The sequence below is a fragment of the Meles meles genome, chromosome 1, assembly GCF_922984935.1.
Source record: "Meles meles chromosome 1, mMelMel3.1 paternal haplotype, whole genome shotgun sequence".
NCBI classification, from domain to species: Eukaryota; Metazoa; Chordata; class Mammalia; order Carnivora; family Mustelidae; genus Meles; species Meles meles.
The window spans coordinates 100,380,916-100,398,665 of record NC_060066.1 but is presented as its reverse complement, the minus strand read 5'-3'; the positions used below and the strand labels follow the sequence as shown (position 1 = coordinate 100,398,665).

Sequence of the window (17,750 nt, the reverse complement as noted above, 5' to 3'; positions counted from 1 at the left end):
CAAGTTAAAAATCTGTAATAAGTATTGTTATAATTCCATAATAATCCCTAAGTTGAAATATACTTCATTTTTATGAGTAAAGCAAATACTATTAAAAAGCCACCATAGCATTAAGTCATAGAAGCATTTGCCATTTGTTAATTCTGAGATAATTCCATCTCACTCATGGAAAAGTGCCAAATACAAGTCAAGAGACCAAGTAGTCTAGCCTTGGTCCCACTGATAACTTTTCTGTATGGCTCTGGGCAGGTCTCCAGAACATCATTTCCTCACCTGTGACATGAAGAAGCTAAATTCTATGATACCTAAGGTTCCCCAGAGCTCTAATTTCCCTGCTATTTTGGCATCAAATCCGTATTTGAGTACAGCTCAATTTTAGTTATCCAGAAATATCTGTTCATGCCTCAACATCTGTTACTTCGGTCACATTTTTTGGTGCCCCATTCCTGGCATTTTCTCTAACATGGAAAAGGAAAAAAAAAAATAGGAGTGTTCAAGTCCTGCATTAAATAATAAAAGCAAAATATGGAATCTAAGGAAAAGAAAAAAAGGCAAAGGCAAAAGAGAGAAGCCTCAGAAAATAAAAGAACAGCTTATGCAGTTATGTCTGTTTGAGAAGAAGTTATCATATTTACTCACAGAATACAATTTCACTCCTTGGCATTTTCTTTCTAGTACGAGTGTCTGGGATACATACATTCACATAAGCTCTCCTGAAATGATTTGCAAGGTGTTCCAAAAGTTGTTTCTAGTCTTTCAAAATAAGATATGTAGTTCTAATGTATTTGGTTTAGGGGAAGATCTACTGAAGGCCTAGTTCAATATTATGGATGTCTTTCAGGCAGCTTAAGGATGTTTTATGGAAGGTTAAAGACAAGTCAAAGGAGGGGGGAAGCAAACAGATGGCAGGCAGATGTCACTGAGTCAGAGAATAGAATGAATGCTGACTCACTTTCTTTCCCTCCTAGCAACCAGTGGCAAGCAGCCCACTGCTGCTTGCTGCTCCTTTCTCCGCAAAGGTGAGGACAAAGCTCACCCAGCTTTGGAGTAAAGGAGACTGGTGATCCAAAGGAGGAATACACCATTTGAGGGCATGAACAAAGGATCTTTCCTCCACATGCTCTCAAAGATCTTGTCATGGGAGTCATATATGAAGGCTAATTTGAGTGTGGCAACAGCTACACAGGAGAAAAAAATTTCTCAATGATGGCAAACAGGTATGATGAGACATAAATACAGAAAAATGAAAGAAAGAAAAGGCTAATGAAGGGGTTCAGAACAAGTCTCCCAAACTGTGCTACTCTGACATGTGGACCATTTTGAGCTGAAATCAATCAGACCCAGCAGACTAAAGAAAAACTTTTACCTCCCTTTAAACTACCTAAAAGAATTTAGTTAAGGACCCTGGTCCAGAGAAAGAGCTATTACCAAGATACAACTTTTTTTTTTTTTTTTTTAAATCTGAATGACCTATCTGTATAGCAAGGCAAACATCTAATTACCAAACTTCTGTTGTTCTTCACATCCTGTGAATCACCTCCTCCCCTGTAACATCCCAGGCCCCTCTTCTTTTTTTTTTTTTTTTTAAGATTTTATTTATTTATTTGACAGAGAGAAATCACAAGAGAGGCAGGCAGAGAGAGAGGAAGGGAAGCAGGCTCTCCGCTGAGCAGAGAGCCCGATGTGGGACTCGATCCCAGGACCCTGAGATCATGACCTGAGCTGAAGGCAGCAGCTTAACCCACTGAGCCACCCAGGCGCCCCCAGGCCCCTCTTCTACTTCTTAGCTCCTGATGGCATGTAAGCCTCAAATGCCCACCCAGCTTACCCTTGGGTTTCCCTGTCTTTGTGGGGTTATCATACATATGCAATTTGTGCAATTAAATTTTTCTCCTGTTAATCTTTTTTAGGTTAATTTGCTTATCAGACCAGTCAAAGAACCTAGACTAAAAGGAAAATTTTTTCTCCCAACATTAAAGTTCACCACTCATTGTGCCTATTTATTTATTTCTAGTGGCCTCTAATGCATACAGGCCTTGGGCTCTATTTCTTCACCAAAACTCTATGAAGAGGCACTAACTTCATTTTACTAATGAGGAGACCAAAGTCTGGAAAGAGCACAAGACAAGCTCAGAGCTCGTGAACAGCTGAGCCCAACTCAAACCCAGTTTGGCAACCCATAAAATCCTCCTGAAGCAGAACAATTTACAAAGAGGCTCCTGCCCCATAATTCGAAAGCAGGGTTTTCGTGCCCTTGCCTGAAAAGATTCAGCTCTCTCTCTCTCTCAAACTCTCATTTCCTCTTTTTCCTCCCTTTTAGTACTCTTGGTTCCAAAAGAATGGAATGGTGGAAATAAAGCAGCTGATGTCAGGTACTGACTGCAGCCTCAGGCAAATTATTTAACCTGTAATCTTCAGGTTCCTTGTCTATAAAATGGGAAAAATAATAACTACATCATAAATTTGTAAACCGTAAATAGCACATGGGACATAAAGCTTCTAACGTACACATGTCCAATAATTAATTCACTTTCTTTCACATCTAGGACAAAAAAGACACATTTGAAGTGTTCATTTGTAAACACAAAAGACCAGACAGGGAAAACAAAAAAGTGTCAGTTCTGAAATCTAGTGATCACCTAGTGACTTCCTTAAGACAGAACAATAAAATAAAATGTAAATCCTAAAGTTAGAAGTGTTAGGGAAAAAAAAAAAAAAAAGGAACAGTGTATACAGAAGCAAAAGGAAAAACATACCCATTCACATATAAGTTGATTGAGAGATGTTAGTGAAAAGCAAAACAAAACAGAACCAAAAAACCAAAAACAATGCAGAGCCTTCTGTCATGCTCTGGGCCACAAACTCTGCCAAAAGGCCTACATTAGGACCAGGGGCCCTCTGTACTCACTTACATGGGCTCAGGCAGCAGTCAGGTACTGAACCTCTCTCTTTGGTAGCTTACAAGCTAACTTCCACCTGGGCTTATTTTCTCTAATGGAGCATTTGTTACATACATTAGCAAAAATTATCTGTCTTGTGTAGTTTTCTTTGGTTTGAAATGTTTTCTGTCCAAACTGTAAATTCAATAATAAAGATAAAATAAAATGAAGATAAAATACGTAAAATTTTCATCACACCTGTAAAGGTGTTAGCAAGCATTTAAACATAAAGCACTGTAGGAGTAACTTCTAGCTTTCTACTTCCGGACATCCTTTCAAATTTAACATATCTAACAGCTACAGCAAAGTGAAAGTACAATTTTCTTTTATTGTCCCTTGAACTCAGGAATCTTCATCCGATCAGACAGCAGATACACTACTGTCTCAAGATAATTAAAAATCACCTGCTCCCTAACCCTTCAATTCACTACTACAAATTGTTTCAAGTAACAGAAGTAAGTTCTGTTGGAAGCAAGTAGATTCTATATTTTAACATTCAGCAAGTTTTAAGATGCCTACATTCAAGATGTAGACTCTTCAGTCATATTCTCAATTTTAGTCTTTCTTCCTGTGCCTTTTCCTTCTCTCCACCTTCCCCCTTATTCTTTTAATTTTCCTATTCTCCTTGCCTGGGGCAGTGAAGATCAGCATAAACTCAAACAAGATGGAGACACAGTAGGGGACAGCTCTAAGGGAGTTCAAGGTATAGGATATAAAAGGACGGAGAAATATAAAACATTTTTAAAGCACAAAATGAGGCAACTTAAGCTGAAATTTTACCATTTTGAAAGTTAAAGGATTTCATGTATCTCCAATGTCTCCTCCATTCCTTTTACTTAAAACATCTTAATGTACAACCTCTTCAAACCTGTATCACTACACAAGCACGTATCCATATTCCTAAACACAATCACACCCATATACTACAAATGCCCTCAATACGCAAAGTCTCATCTTTGAGCTAACAAAATCGTCAGAGAATAACTGCCTCAGATTTTTAGGATTATTGCTTAACATCTTCAATTTTTCAAGAACATAAGAAGTGCTCTAGTAACCATTCTTCACACTTAAAAAAATTCCCTGTAGAAGCTATAGCCTAGAAAACCTTTCAAAAAGAAGAGCTGTTGGGGTGCCTGGGTGGCTCAGTGGGTTAAGCCTCTGCCTTTGGCTCAGGTCATGATCCCAGGGTCCTGGGATTGAGCCCCACACTGGGATCTCTGCTCAGCAGGGAATCTGCTTCCCCCTCTCTCTCTGCCTGCCTCTCTGACTACTTGTGATCTTTCTCTCTCTGTCAAATAAATAAATTTTAAAAATTAAAAAAAAAAAAAAGAAGAAGAAGAGCTGTTTACCTCCTGTAACTCAGGAAAAGTCTGAAGCGGAACACTGAAATGACACCAGGGCTTTCTGGTTTTAATCCGTTTAGTGGCTATATTCTTAGGAAGTAATGAGATCAATAAGGAAGCATGAGAGAAAAACAATACACATTTTTGGCTCCTCTTGGGTCCGGCTTTTTAAGTTGGGCTTAATTTTTATTTGAAAAATTTTGAGTTCACAAAGAACAATATTCAAATAAAAAATAAAACAATATTCCAAAGCAAAATTTCATAGTTTGGGAGTTCGGATGGTCTGTATTTGTTCTCTTCCACTAGCATATCACAAACCAAATATGAACTCACACCAAAGACATTCTTTTTTTTTTTTTTAAGATTTTATTTATTTATTTGACAGACAGAGATCACAAGTAGGCAGAGAGGCAGGCAGAGAGAGGCAGAAGCAGGCTCCCTGCTGAGCAGAGAGCCCGATGTGGGGCTCGATCCCAGGACCCTAGGATCATGACCTGAGCTGAAGGCAGAGGCTTAACCCACTGAGCCACCCAGGCACCCCAAAGACATTCTTTCTATATATTATCATACTGTGGCATACAAAGACTGGCCTCATACTTAATGATTTTGAGCAAACTGTTATCTTTCCTGGCTTTGGTTTTTTAACCTGGAAGTTACTCTCACTAAATCAAATCTTCTCAATGAGACCTGTAAAAACTTTAAAAATGTCTAAGTACATTTGCTATACAAAAATAAAGAATGTAAATAACTATCAAGTTTTTTGACCTTATAAAAATGGCGTCTTTCCAAAGTCCACGATTATCTTTCTATGGACGGTGAAAGCTACATAAAATAAAATATGTAGTTATATGTCATTCTTTATTTTTCAGTGCTTCAATAGCAATTCATATAATTTCAGTAACTACCCCAAGGTATTTACAAAGGACAGGTGGTATTACCTTCACTGTGTAAATGAAGAACACAGACTAAGAAAGAACAAATTGTTCTAGACTTCCCATACAATACAAAGATATTCCAGTCTCATTCACAGATCTGATGGCATGCGCTACCACTAATATTCACATTATCAGAAATAAGAAAATACAGCAACTAGAAATATAGGTCTAAGACCTTTTGACAAATACACACATACCACATTTGATACTAATACCTTCATCTCATTTATTGGGACAGGTAACTCTCTTCCTATTTTTACTCACAACCCAGAGAAAGTTTAAGAAGTTCTTTAAAATAAGCTGTAACCTGGGATGCCTGGGTGGCTCAGTCAGTTAAGCGTCTACCTTCAGCTCAGTTCATAATCCCAGGGTGGGTCCTGGCTGGAACAGAGCCCCATGTCCAGCTCCCTGCTCGGCGGGGAGCCTGCTTCTCCCTCTTCCCTTTCCCACTGCTCATGCTCTCTCTCGCTCTCTCAATAAATAAAATCTTTAAAATAAAACTGTAATAAGATCATCATAATTCTATAGGCACTACAGTAATTACTAGGAAGCACACCTTAATTTCAAATGAGTAATCTGTCATCAACAGTTCTTTGTTATCAATAAAACTCATCTGGAGAACACCATGCAAACTGAACAACCAAAATGCTGTGAAAGCTTGTTAAACTATGGTCCCATACCTCCCTCCAGGCTTCATTTAAGAAGTTCTTCACCACTGGTCCAGCAAGTTATAAGACCCAGGAACATTGAGGATATTGAAGATATATTGAGGACATTGAGCCAAAAAATAGCTTCAGTTCAGTTCAATTCAGTAGACAGTCTTTGTTCATGGAAATTAAGTTTCTTAAATGGTGTGTATTTTTTTTTTAAATGTTTAAAGCTTACTTTCAAATTGACTACAATAAATTCACAGAACTGAAGGTTTTTAATAATGTAAGGAATTATTTCATATTAGACTATGGTCAAACTGTGTCCTCATAACTGAGTATAGGTATATTTATTAACAGTACACGTAAAATTTCCTCATTCAATTAATAAAAACTGATCATCTACTTTTGCCTCAGAAACTATGATAAGCATGGAGGATTCACAGATCATATTCCCAGAAGCTAAACTCAAATTAAACAGCTTTCTTAGGAGGTAAGAATAGCAGAAGAGCTCACTTCATTTCACGGATAAAGAAATGAGCCCCAGCAGCTGCCTTCTCCAAGATCACACAAGTTCGAAAGAAACCCAAGATTTAGAAATCATTTTATAATAATCTAGATATGAGAAAATCTCTTCAAACATGAGGACATATAAGGCCAAAAAGACCTAATACTCCTTTTAGATTTCATAAAATTGAGCAAAATGCTTCTTTTAAAAATTTTTTATTAATTTCAATATTTAATTACAGATAGTAAGCAATATTACTAAAACCTGACTCTTTAACAGCTTGTTGGGAGACTATAAGTAAAAAAAAAAGCCAAATCTAAACTATTATAGAAAACATAATAATAAGTCAACTAAGAAAATTTTTTACTTGAAGCTATTATTGTTCTTCAGAGAAAATTTTATGATTATCGATATCTAGATAATAATTATATAACAATGTATTAAATATATCTAGACTGAATCCACACAGGTTATAATGGTGAGTTACAATATTAAGCAATGTAAAATTCTGGTCTGAATTCAACAGGGTTTATAGCAATAGGAATCTAACAATTTTACTTTATTCATTTGCTAACCTTATTAGAATGATTATTTACAGACTGAATACTAGTATGTCAAATTATAATGATTTCATATCAAATTAGATTCACTGAGTTATACTCTAATAGAATATATTTCAATATAAGTAAAAATTATACTTCAAAGATCATATAATACAGTGTGGATTCTAGATTGGAACCCTAATTCTATAAATTCTAGCTCTGTTAATTTTAATACCAGTAATTATGTCACAGGATTCACAGGAGAAGTACCTGAGATAATGTATGTAAACTGCCTATAGTCCCTGGTCACGTACCAAGTACTCAACAGGTGTTACCTGTTTCTATTAACACAGACCTACTTCACCCTCTCACAAAAGAACATGTTCCCGTTTCAAGAAACATTTGTTGGGACGCCTGGGTGGCTCAGTGGATTAAGCCACTGCCTTTGGCTCAGGTCATGATCTCGGGGTCCTGGGATCGAGTCCCGCATCGGGCTCTCTGCTCAGCAGGGAGCCTGCTTCCCTCTCTCTCTCTCTCTGCCTGCCTCTCTATCTACTTGTGATCTCTGTCAAATAAATAAATAAAATCTTTAAAAAAAAAAAGAAACATTTGTTCAGTGTTTACAAATCTGTATCTAGTAATAATATATATTATATATATAAAATAATTTGGATTTTAGGTGCCAGTTTTCATTAAGATCTCAACAGCTATATGGTGTTTCTGAGGGAAACCAAAGCATGGAAAAATGAGGAAAGACCTTGGGGATATCTTGTGATGCTGGAGAGAATTAGAATTAGTATGAACTCATTACTTGATTTGGGAAACTGTATGTGTATACATACACACACACAAACACACGTGTGCAAAACAAAATACAAAGCTATAGAGAACACATATACATACTTTTCCATGTTTATGAATGCCTAAAAGATAGACAATGTTTCCAAAAAAACCTCAAACTCTTCTTGAAAAGTATGTAGGAAAATATGTTTTGCATTTTTACTTACATTTTCCTAGCTATTAATCATAATCTCCCCATTCTCCATTCTGAAGACACTTAGGAACCCACCCCTCTCATCAGTAACAGGGACTCTGGCATTTCTGCTGCAGTCTTCTCTGCTCCAAGGTCTCACAAACATCCTGGGCATCTCTGACAACTATTCAAGCCCCAAAGGTAACAACCATCACAATGCCTTAAACTCCAAGGACCTATCTCCACCCACTGCCCAACCTCTGTATTCCAATTTTATTCCACAATCACATCTTGCAAGTAGTTTGCCCATTCTTTTTCTATCACTACATTTACTCTTCAGTGTCACTAGTGCTACAGGAAAGATTTTTCCATAAAAGACCAAAGGGTAAATACATTAGAGTTTGCAGCCCTTAGTTTCTGTTAACAATTACTGAATTCTGTGCCTGTAAGAGCAAAAACAGCCACAAACAACATGTAAATGAAGTATGGCTATGTTCCAAATTTATTTATTCATGAACACTGAAATTTCAATTATATATAATTTTCACATGATACTTTTTAATTTTTTCCCAACCATTTAAAAATACAAACACTATTCTTGGTTTGCAGACTATTCAAAAACAGGCAGTGAGCCAGGTTTGGCTCATGGACCATAATTTGCTGACCCCTATGAGGATCACTTTTGCAAATACTGTAAGTATAAAGAGTTACACAAAGTTTGGCAAAACATCCAAGAGATCTTAAAAATGTGTTCAGAAAGTCAACCTGAAAGCAACATTTTCTAAATTCCTGTGAGGTACAGATCTAACTAGCATAGGTTCCAAGAGCTTTTCTGGCATCTTAATTCTTTATAGGTGAAGTACTGTGACAGTTGCAATAAAATGAGTAGAATAAAATGAGTCAGAAACAAATTACAGATGTCCCAGGCTATCCAAAAGTAAAGTGTTCCTATGAAAACTTTCCTAAGCCAAACTGGCATAAAGCAGAAAGTATTCCCCCTGTGTTCAGATTCAGCTTTAAGACAGACCTACATTAGTACGGTAATGGCTCTTTTCCTAAAATGGAAAATCCTCTACAGATTTCTTTCAGTTAATAAAAGCAGGTACTAATGCAGGTCTTTCAGAAATGCCAAGTGGTCCAATGCTATGTTTCAGAAAGTGGAGAATACTTATATATTGCTGACATTTGAAATTTCTAATTTCTAGAACTTTAAATTTTAGTCTGAAAGTCAGACTTTTTAGTCAGAAAGTGGAGAATACTTATATATTGCTGACATTCGAAATTTCAGAAGTTCTGATTTCTAGAACTTTAAATTTTAGTCTGTAATCCATGAGACCAAAGGCATAATCCATATAATTTTCTGTGCATATAAACCCAAATAAAATACACAACTTTGATATTTGTGGAAAAGTCGAGAAAAATAATAAACTGTAAAGAAGAAAACCTCTAAAATTATCCAATTCACCCTGTCATGCACAGGGCAAAACTACTTGTTCAAGGTCATACTACCAGAATTCAAGGCTCCAGAGCCTTGGTTGAGTTTCTTTTCAATACATCATAAAATTAAAGCTCAAAAAGTGACAGCTTTTCTAAAATAACATATGCTCGCCTACTGTTTTAAAAACAAAACCCTCATATTGTTAAAATAAGACACGGAAGAAGTGTAGAGTCCTTACTAAAAGTGTAGACAGAGCTGCTAATTTTCGAGACAGTGTAGTTAAAAGAAAGAAGCAGTGCTCAAATATTTGGTCCAGGGACTAGGACTCCATTTTGATACTTAAGGGAATACAGGAGGCCAGCAAAAAATAGTAAAGATTACCTGACTGGGAAAAAAACATAAAAATATCAAGTGGCCTTTAAGTCAAAAGGAGTCTGCCATCATTTTAGCTGGGAGAAAGGTTTAGAATGGCAAATGGAGCCAAGAGCAATGGATACAGGTTTTAAGAGCAGCAGTTCATTGCCCTGATTCTGTCAAAGAGAAATTACATACGAATTAAAAATATTCTCCTTCCAGAGAGTAAATGATGGTTACCAGGGGATGAGGAGTGGGGTGGTTAAGACTGATAGTGTTTCAGAGTACAAGCTTGCAAAAAGCAGTAAGTCATAGAGGTCTAATGCACAATATAATAAATCCAGACAATATTGTACTGTAATTATGTAATATAGTAAATACTGCTACAGAAGCATTATAAGATATGAATGTAACAAAGTAACATTGTACACATTAAATTTATACTGTGTCATATGTTAAATTTATTCAATTAAAACACAGAAAAAAATTCCACTTCCTGTATCAATTCCTACTGATGGGTAACGTTCAGCCACAGCATGAGCAGATGGTGCCAGAGAGCACTGCATGAGAAAAGAGCTTTGCTTCTAGGTCTAGTGCACTGCTTGGCAGGCTCCTGCAGTCCTTAAGCATTCTCCACCAATACACTCCTACAGTGCACAATAGCCATCAGCTTCCCCCAGCGTTCTCCCTTGGATGGTGTGCAGAAGACCACCTTTGGTAAAATACCTCTTTGTGAACATCCTTCCCTAGTACCAGAAAGCAGATGTCTGCCAATTCAATTAAGGAGGTACAATAGCAACTTCCTTGCCATCCAGTGAGCCACACATCCTCTCAAAAAGGTCCAGATCTCAACACTGGGTGGGGTTCTTCCTTAGGTGCTTAATCTTGGTCCTTAGAGGTAGAACCTAATCCTTGTATCTCTTTCCATATTCTGTATTTTTCAAAAAGATTTTATTTTGAAAGAGGGAAAGCATGGAGTGGGGGGGAGAAGAGAAGCAGGAGACAGAGAATCTCAAGGAAATTCCACACTGAGTGAAGAGCCCAACTCAGAGCTCCAGGTCACAATCCTGAGATCATGACCTGAGCTGAAATCAAGACTGGGATGCTTAATAGACTGAGCTACCCAGGCGCCCTATTCCCATATTCTTTAGAACTCTGTTTACTTACTAGGCAATCCTGTTATTGGTAACATTTTACATTAAACTTTCCCTGTTCATATTACCCTGTGTGGTTTTTCCTTCCTGTTTGAACTCTGATACAGTGCTGAAAACCATTAAGATGACACTCAGGTCAGCGAGGGAATGAAGAATAAGCACACAGGAAAAAAATGAACTGTGAATACAACAGATCCTGATATGCTGCCAGCCAAAACATCCACAATCCCTTGGATGTGATTTAAACTGCTATGTCTTGAGAACAGATTTTTTTTTTTTTAACTGCTAAGTATGAGTGTGTTTTATCTTAGTTTCATGGCAAAATGTTGTCACCAGCTTGTCTGTGCTGAGAGCTGTCCATCCTGATCAGAGAGGAACATTAGATAACCAAGTGACTTTAGAGTACCTACGGCAGCAGCTGCCCATTCTGCCATCTTAAATTCCCTGCTAGGAATCCATCACTGTCAAACTTTTAGACAGGAGGATGATTTAGTGGCCTCATCTACTGGGAGTCAGCTTAAATATGAGCTTGTTAAGAAAAGCACATGATCGGGGCACCTGGGTGGCTCAGTGGGTTGAGCCTCTGCCTTTGGCTCGGGTCACGGTTTCGGGGTCCTGGGATGGAGCCCCGCTCATCTGCTCAGAGGAGATCCTGCTTCCCCCCTCTGCCTGTATCTCTGCCTGCTTGTGATCTCCCTCTCTCTGTTAAATAAATAAATAAAAATTCTTTTTAAAAAAAGAGAGAAGCACATGATCTTTCTGGTTCCCCTGTTTCCCCTCTATAGACTTCAGTGATTATTAGCACACCTGAAAAAGGACAAAATAAAACCACTGAAAACCTCATTAAATTTCATGTATGCATGGTAGGCAAACTAAAAATAGGAGCAGACTACAAAAGAGCAGGTTAAGAGAAAACCCAAATTCTTGAAACAAATGCCAGGGATATAAGCAATGATAAAGGTTACTTTTTCTTCTTACTGGCATTTCAAAATGAAAGAAAAGTGCATCACAAAATATTTCTTGAAGGACACCTGGGTGGCTCAGTTGGTTAAGCATTTGCCTTCAGCTGAGGTCATGATCCCAGCATCCTGAGATCAAGTCCCACATCTGGCTCCTTGCTCAGCAGGAAGCCTGCTTCTCCCTCTGCCTGCTCTGTCTGCAGCTCTCCCTCCTTCCACTCTCTCTCTCTTACAAATAAATAAATAAAATCTAAATATTTATTTCTTGGAAAAAAAGCAGTCCCAGAGTTGGAGAAACAGAGAAGGAAAACTAAAGATATAAGCAGGCACTAAAAATTTCAACAAATTTATTGTATCACTCATTCAGCAGAAAATAATTTTGGAAGAACTCCATAGTAAATGACACTAAGAAAGCCACATTTAGTTTGCTACTCTACTACAAATCCAATGCAATGGGCCCCAAAGAAGAGAGGTAATTGCCAGAAAACAGCCTTATGTTGTTTTGGGGTTTTTTTTTGGTTTTTTGTTTTTGTTAAGATTTTTATTTGACAGAGAGAGTGCAAGCATGTGCACAAGCAAGGGGGAGCTGGAGAGGGAGAAGCAGGCTCCCTACTGAGCAGGGAGCCCAATGCAGGACCCAATCCCAGAACCCTGGGATCACGACCCAAGCTGAAGGCAGACGCTTTAGCGACTAAGCCACCCAGGTGGCCTAAGAGCCTTATGTTCGTTATGGTTTTTTTTTTTTTTTTTAAGGTATGATGGGTTGGAAGGCATACCTGTTTTGGAGGAACAAAAATACTTTCCAAAATAGTAACCTGTAGTATTTTCTCTTATCTCACTACCTTACTGTAATTTCTCCAAATATGTTTTACAGCTGGTGAGCCTAAGGCAGAAATTCATTTATGTGTATTTATAGGGAACGCACAGGGAATGCACAGCGAATGCACTTTCCTACTAAAAACAAAGCATACGTACAACTTCAAGTACAAGACTCTTGCTTCTCAACTGGAAAGACTCACATAGCAAACTGACAAGGATCCCAGCTTCCTACGTGGCAGAAAAGCAATGTCATGGTTGTGAATTTTGTCCCTGCCTTTCTCCAACATAATAGCCTCAGGGACGTTAGGACAGGTATATAGTTCTCCTTCCCCTCCTCTGATGATTCAAAATCCTCCTCCTCTTTAGCAGAATTTCCCAGTGCATTTATTAAGTTTCTAGATTAATTTCACAGGGGAAGGGGTTCCTGACATCACTTCAAATTATGTCCAAACTCAAAACCTTCTATACAGCCCACCTCTCACACGAGCTACTATATTCAATTACTCATATTTCTCTTTACGGAAAATCCTTTTCTGTCAATATCCTTATCAGTATTAGCTAGAGTACTGGAACTAACTTCAATTTAGTTTTCATACTTGTGGTTCTCCCAACTTCAATACCATCCTGTATACCATTCTGATTCACATACCCAATATAACACTTTTATCATTAAAGAAAAGCAGCAGCTCCAAAAATTCAGAGATCTCTCCAGGAAACTTCAAAAATGAGAAGAAATCCTACCAGGCAGAAGTTCAAGTCCATCATCATTTAAACCAAGTAGCACTAGTTTTATCAGTTTTATAAATGTCATCTTAGTTATTTTGTTGGGGGGAAGGGGTCTGCTTAGCAATCACTTCCCTAAGGGATCAAATGGTCTCAAAATAGTTAACTATATTAGTTTTCTATCATTGCCATAACAAATCACCACAAACACTAAAAGCTTAAATCAACACAAATTTACTGTTTTACAGTTCTAGAGGTCAGAGGTCTGACACAGGTCTCACTAGGCTGAGATGAAGGTGGCAGCAGGGCTGAATTCCTTCCTGGAGGCTTTTACAGGGTTTGTTCTCTTGCATTTTCAACTGTCTAGTGTCCATCTACTTCTCTGACTCATGATCCTTTCCTCCATCTTGAAAAGCCAGCAACATCAGACTGAGTCCTTCCCACTGTCTTTCTTCCACTTTTAAGGAACCCTGTGATTACACCAGGCCTATCAGGAAAATCCGCAATAATCTTCCTAATTTAAAGTCAGGGGATCAGCAACCTTAGTAATTCTCCTTTACCTGATTAGGTAACATAGTCACAGATTCCAGGGATTAAAACATGAGCATCTTTGCAGGGGAAGAGGCATTACTTTTGTCCTCTATCTCCAGCAGAGTAGGGAACCAAACAAAACCAACTTAAACATGTAATGTGCAACCCAAGTCCATCCTCACCTGTCCTATTCCCCCCCCCCCCCCCCAGATACAGGAAAGGAAATGAGAGATCACAAGGATAATCAGTGCAGAGAGATATGCTCTCATCCCTTGACAGAACTTGGAATTCATTTTCTCTTATATATAAGGTGTGGTCACATTCTTAAGACAACACGAAGTCCTCTAACTGAATCAATAATAACTACACCATAGACTAACTGTAAGAGAACCTTACAAAGACCCTGAAATTAAATTTGAAATACCAACTCGAAACACTGTAACAAAACCATCAACTTTTTGTCTGGTTATTATTAAGCCATGTATAATCATTTCTCCTAGAAAATATATGTCCAGTCTTAATAACCCTTCAATACAATATTACAAAAAACAAGCAGTATTTCTAATACTTTACACCACTGGGAAAATTGTGCCTAAATTAAACCTGAAGCTTAAAAACCACTTAGGGGTCAGTACTGCTTAAGTCTTGATCTTACTTTTAGAAATGTGGAAAGTAATCATGTGGATTCATTCTACATGCTTACAAAAATTCAGTTCAGCATAAGCAAGACCCTGTACATGATAGCCAACACCTCTCACTCTCTCTGCTTGCCTCTCTGCCTACTTGTGATCTCTCTCTGTCAAATAAATAAATAAAATCTTTAAAAAAAAAAAAAACAAAACTCTCAAACTTTAAAGCAGTAGGATTCTAGATTGGCCTCAAGATGGAGCAGCACCATCCTTATAAAAATAGACTGCCCTGCAGGTAAATGTTTTCAGTCTGTCACTAAAAATGAATGGAAAGACAAACTAGCCATACTGAGACATTTAGGAACAGGACTTGATTTTAATAATGCTCTACACAACAGAGGGTACTAATGGATATAGAAGGAAGCAAGACACAAAGTCTCTCAGAATTAACTACAAGATATACCACCCCTGGGTGGTAACATTCCTGACAATCCTGTGCTTTTTAACCTGTATTTTCTAGTTTTTCTATAGTGAATTGCTACTGTTATTATTTAAAGGAAGAAAAGCAAAAACAAATAACCTTTTTATATACCATGTCTACAGTGACTATAACATGCATGTTAAGTGTACAGAATCACAGGTGCAAAGGACCGCTGTTCAAAAAAAAAAAATCTAAACTATGTATCTAAATACATAAACTATGTATATACCATCTAAATTATATACAGTATTGGGGTGCCTGGGTGGCTCAGTAGGTTAAAGCCTCTGCCTTCGGCTCGGGTCATGATCTCAGGGTCCTGGGATTGAGCCCCGCATCGGGCTCTCTGCTCAGCGGGGACCCTGCCTCCCCCTCTCTCTCTGCCTGCCTCTCTGCCTACTTGTGATCTCTTGCAAATAAATAAATAAAATCTTAAAAAATAAAGTATATACAGTACCATCATAAAAGGAAATGACATATCTAACAAACATCTAAACACTAATTTTTTAATGCCAATTAGAAAAATACTCAAATTACATAATTAGGACAGAATGACTGAAAAATGACAAAGAAAACACTTGACTATTCAGTAAGCCATATAGTACTACTTAAGAAAGAAAAAAAAAACCCACAGGTTGCACAACCTTAAATGACTTGTCAGGAGTAACCTGATAGAGCAGCTACGGAACCTCAGTAGCTGCTACACTCCACACAATACTCTGTATTTATAGCACCCCTGGTCTGAGAGAATCAAAGGGCATTCACTACTTACGCTGTATTCTACCATCACCTTATTCGCTTGTTATTCCATTCAGTTCTGACTTCCAACATTCCCACCACTCCAACAGGATTCCAAATGACATTCCTGAATGAATGTTATTTCTGTTTGTAAGTAAAAGTCTGAAAGAGTCACACTACACTATTAAAAAAACATTGCCCAAGCAACCTATGATGGACATATGTGGAGGGGGAGACTTGCTAAGGAAGGAAACTTTCTTTTAATTTCACGCATTTTAGTAATTCACATCTTATCTTTGACATACAATAATAATACAATAAAAAAATTAATGACCACATAAAGTATATTGCATTGTAGGCCATGATATTTCCTTCTAGATGACAGAAGGAATTTAGTTCATCCCCTGAACAGCTTTATTAAATATATTATTAGAGGCCACAGTCTCAGAGACCAGTTTCCAGATATCAAGAATTACTTCTCAGCACCAAACTTCTACTAAACACATCCAGGGCTGACCTTTGTCCAGAGGAGACAACTGGTCACAGGAGCTACCCATCAGCACTGCCATCCCTGGTCTTCCAATTCAACCGTCGTCAACTCTGAATTCCAGCAAGCATTTTTTAATGATTCTCCATTTTGGCCTTTTCTCCATTCACTTAGTTATTAATCATCCAGGCCAGAAAAGATATCCAGGGCGCCTGGGTGGCTCAGTGGGTTAAGCCGCTGCCTTCGGCTCAGGTCATGATCTCAGGGTCCTGGGATCGAGTCCCGCGTCGGGCTCTCTGCTCAGCAGGGAGCCTGCTTCCCTCTCTCTCTCTCTCTGCCTGCCTCTCTATCTACTTGTGATCTCTCTCTGTCAAATAAATGAATAAAATCTTTAAAAAAAAAAAAAAAAGAAAGAAAAGATATCCATTTTATTCCCCACCATGAAACATCCATTTCAGCTTTCAAGCTTTATCTTCCCCACAAGAAAAGAACTGCCAGTTTTTATTTCTCTTCCTTCAAAGTGTTGCTTCAATGGATGTAACAGTAAAAATCGGAAAGCCATCTAAATGCCCACCAAAAGAAAATACGGTTAAATTAGTATATATATAATCTATATATGTAAGCTATATATAGCAAAGACTTTGAGGACAAAAAAAAATTTTTTAAGAATGAAATGTTTCATCTACTAACAGGGAATATTAGTGATAAATCAAGTGAAAAATCCAAGTGAAAAAACTGTGCAGTGTACCTCATCTTTATGGAAGCAGAAAGAAAAAGAGCATTTATTCATATATACTTGCATACAATAAACTAATGTTTCTTTTACATAATTCCAAAGATGAATGGCTACCTCCCAGTGGGGAAAGTAGGATACTGAGGGAGGAGACATTTCCAGTTTATAAAACCTTTTGTATGTTTAAAATTTGGACCATGTAATCATATTACCTAATTTTAATATCAATTATTTTAAACTTGCTTCAAACTCTTATCTTCAAAGTATCTTCTCTTATATTCAAAGTATCTGCTGTTAATTCTTCAAAGTTGACAGCGGATAAACTGACAAATAACCTTAAGAATCAACCTCACTCCTTCATAATCAAGCATTTTAGCACTCTAAAGGAAACCCCAAATGTCTGCCCCAACACCATCACCAAGATATCCTACTTTATTAACTTCTAACAGCAAAAGTTATCTTTATTTAATAAAGCAATAATTACTTATTAAATTTTAAATTGCTAAACTGTAACACAATATAGGATGCAAGGATATAAGAGAAATATAAAATTGTAAACTTTGCATGGTAACCATTAACCTTGATGGATTCAAGTATGTCTGAAATTTCACATGAACTCTTTAGAAAGCAAGGATTTATGTGTAATTTGTGTGAGTGCATTTCAGCTATCATATAGTTGGAGATTCTTGATGTCACCAAAAGGCAGAAAATGACACTGCAGTATAGGGAAAGTTTTATTTGACCTTTCATATCCATATAAGCATATACAAAACTGAGGCCAAAGAATTATGGTTAACACTGCAGAATTCAACAACATGGA

At 37.4% G+C, this 17,750-nt stretch overlaps 1 protein-coding gene across 5 annotated transcripts in view; it reads right to left on the bottom strand.

Annotated features, from left to right (window-relative positions):
- The window catches only part of PCMTD1 (protein-L-isoaspartate (D-aspartate) O-methyltransferase domain containing 1), a 64,727-nt gene that overhangs the window by 41,138 nt on the left and 5,839 nt on the right, over positions 1–17,750 (bottom strand). Inside the window, exons 1-2 of one of the 5 annotated variants that reach the window (XM_046005267.1) lie at positions 16,228–16,353; positions 15,745–15,837 (exon numbers count right to left, since the gene is read on the bottom strand). The exons of the other annotated variants lie outside the window; for them this stretch is intronic. The gene's annotated coding sequence lies outside the window, so the exon portion shown is untranslated. Of the gene's footprint in view, positions 1–15,744; positions 15,838–16,227; positions 16,354–17,750 lie in introns of those variants that run through there. 5 annotated transcript variants of the gene reach the window in all.